The 3,168-nt window shown below is 32.7% G+C and overlaps 1 long non-coding RNA gene across 1 annotated transcript; it reads right to left on the reverse strand.

Moving 5' to 3' along the window:
* Positions 1-1,554: 1,554 nt before the first annotated feature.
* Positions 1,555-2,010, reverse strand: LOC133780342 (uncharacterized). Its single transcript, XR_009869240.1, has 2 exons — positions 1,864-2,010; positions 1,555-1,800 (listed from the first exon to the last, which is right to left on the reverse strand). It is a non-coding gene; the product is annotated as an uncharacterized LOC133780342 (long non-coding RNA).
* Between the last annotated feature and the right edge of the window lie 1,158 nt (positions 2,011-3,168).

Below are 3,168 nucleotides of genomic sequence, written 5' to 3' on the forward strand. Positions count from 1 at the left end.
CTTGACGGACCCTAAGGCCGCTTGCAAAATAAAGCGCCAGGTGTGCTTGGCCAGCCCATAGGCTAGTTATATAAAGGATAGGGAAATGGGCCGCAGGTTGACTCTACAGTCACTTATCCTAGGGAAATGAGCCCCGGGGTGACTCTACAGTCACTTATGTAGGGCAATGAGCCCCGGTGTGACTCCATAGTCACTTATCTAGATTGAATGTATGCATGAGTAGGGTTATTACTGCTAGACATACTGATTATGATTTTGTGATATGTTATTAACTGCTTATGAGCACGTTTAAGCTTTCTTGTTAATCCTTGGCTCACGGGTGCTATATGGTGCAGGTAAGGGAAAAGGGAAGCTGGACCAGCCATGAGTTGGAGAGCTTCAGTAGCGGTGTGTACATATGTAGCTTGCTCGACCACCATGACTGGGGATTCACAGAGGAACTAGGGTTAAACCCTAATTTTGTCGCTTTGGCCGGCTTGTGTTGTAACCACCCTTTTTGCTTGTAAATGACTTCGTAAATGTTTATTTTGGGATCCCATGTATGAACATAAACTTTTAATGAAAGTAAATATTCCTTTGACTGAAATTTTTAACCCTGACCTGTTAATTACCTTTAGTTACATGTTTATGGTCAAATGATTCGATTAGAGAGTCTAGCACTATTTAAAAGTACATAGTGTAATAGACTTGGCTAACCAGGACGTTACAGAAGCCTCACTAAGGCGATCTGGAAGTTGTGTCACATGCCTTTGGGATGATCTATAGGATCTCACACTATCTAGAATTAGTGACGCAACCTCGAGCTGTTTGAATACACTACAAGAAAATGGGGTATTTACATACCAACTGTAAGTGTAGGTAAAACTAGCCTAATGGTGGGTAATATGGTTTACCTACCAATATTGAATTGGTAGAGATTGGTCGGTAAAGGTTAGTGGGGAAAGAGTCTTTACCTACACTTATTAACACTGGTAGGTAAAAGAATCAGTGGACCCCACTAAGTTATAAATCAATTGATGAGTCATCAGATGACGTGTTTGATGACATGGGCATCCTACGTGTATGCTTACATGGTTTTTGTAGTTTTACGTGTTTGATGACGTGACATCATATGTGGCATCTTACGTGGCATCCTACATGGCATCATATGTGGCATCCTATGTGGTGTCATTTTATTAGCCCACATAGCATTATTTTATTGGTCTATTACACAATTTATATTTTGTTCAAATTTAATGGTTATGTGTAGGTAAAAGATAATAACAATTATTTATAAATGTTCTATATTAGAAATAAACTAGAAAAAACCATACAATAATAAAATGTTTAATGCTAAAATTCTTTATAATGTTCAATACTAAAATAAGTCATAAATTTATCATTTTAAGGTTACCCCTACCAAAATAAAAATAAAAAACTTCATAAAGTTCATTCCTTAGTAAATTAATGTAAATAAACTAAGAATTATCTTGTGACTCCCGAACTGAAAAAGATGGCGACTCTCTTAAATTTGCAGCTGAAGCTTGGTCTGTCGGAGGTGGTGGAGGTCGTGCCATCAAATTGTTATGACGAAGTATATCCACAAAGGCGGAAAGTTGTATCATTAAGTCATTCAACTAACTCTTCATAAGTTGGTTGATTACCCACAATATTTTCACGATGTGAAGTAGAAGTTGTGACACTAGGAGACCGCCCCCACCCTCGCAAGTATACCGAATCACGTCCAAGTACACGCTCCATAATCTCTTTATCAGACAATTCTTCTGGAGGATGTTGACCCCTTAACTCCATCATTTTATCCTAATAATATATTTAATTAATTATTAGTAAGAAATATAATAAATAAAAATTTAAATTACTTACATATAATGGCCCAAGCTCTATTCCAGTCCATCATTTCTCAGCATCATAATGCTTTAGATGCCATGTCTCAATTTGATACAATAATTACAAGAGTCACCATCAATTTACTGTACAATTGCCAACTGATTTTTTTATATATGAAACAACAAGACATAGAACTTATCACCATTTTATTTAATATGTTGTGTTAGTATATTATAGGGTTTAGTATATAATCAATTACTCAACAATGACTCACAAAAGTTAACCAATATAGTTCATTTAAAGTGTTTAAAATTTTGGAAGCTCTTTTAAGTTACCTAAAGTATCAATAAAATAACAAATAGTTTTTTTTTTTTTAAAAAAAAAAGATAACCTATAAATTTTAAATGAAGAAATATTAGGAAACACACATTTATTTAAGTTGTAATTAGAAAATTGCACATGTGTATTGGTATTTATTTTTTTAATCATATTTTAAGTTCTTAAATCAAAAGTATATTTATTTGTATATTAAAACTTGAAATTATATTATTACTCTATATTATAATCTGAAATTATTACCCTATATTAAAATCTGAAATTATAATATTATAATTAGTAATTGAAATAAGAAAAATATAAACTTTGTAATTGAAATGATATCATTTTATTAGTAGAAACACCTATATTTGAGTTTGAATACTGGTTTTCAAGAGTGTTGAGAGAACATTAAGGTTTCTACTAGGAAGACATTGAGTGTTTTATAATTGTAATGAGAGCCTAGTTCATCTTGTACTATGTGAGCCTAGTTCATCTTGTACTATGTGAGCTTAGTGTATTAGGCAAAGGGAAATACCACATACAATCTGACCGAATTAAGTAAATCTTGGTGTGTTGTGTTCTTGTTCCCTTTCTTCCTTCATGTTATGTTTTTGAGCTCATTTGATTTATAATTACTAGATAAATTAAACCAATCTAATCTAGGAAGGTTTATTTCATGAAACACTAAAAAGTAGGCAAGTCAAATAATTTCAATTAGCTTAAGGTAAGAAAAAGATTATACTAGTACTACCTAATAAGAACACTCTAATATTTCAAGCAATAAATTGGTTGGAGCATAATACTAAAATTGACCAAAATGAACAACATAACAGAGTAATTGAATGGACCAATAGGTAGTTATGTATTCTAGTAGTAAGGAAAACAATCATTACAGATTATAAAAAAGGTCAACCATCACAGTCAAGTTAACCCAAGAGATTAAAACCAAGAGATTAAAACTAAATAAAGATAAACAAATAGATTTTGTGTCATTTTTACACCTCACATTAACCCAATTCAGCT

The sequence above is a fragment of the Humulus lupulus genome, chromosome 5 (genome assembly GCF_963169125.1).
Source record: "Humulus lupulus chromosome 5, drHumLupu1.1, whole genome shotgun sequence".
In the NCBI taxonomy this organism is placed as follows: Eukaryota; Viridiplantae; Streptophyta; class Magnoliopsida; order Rosales; family Cannabaceae; genus Humulus; species Humulus lupulus.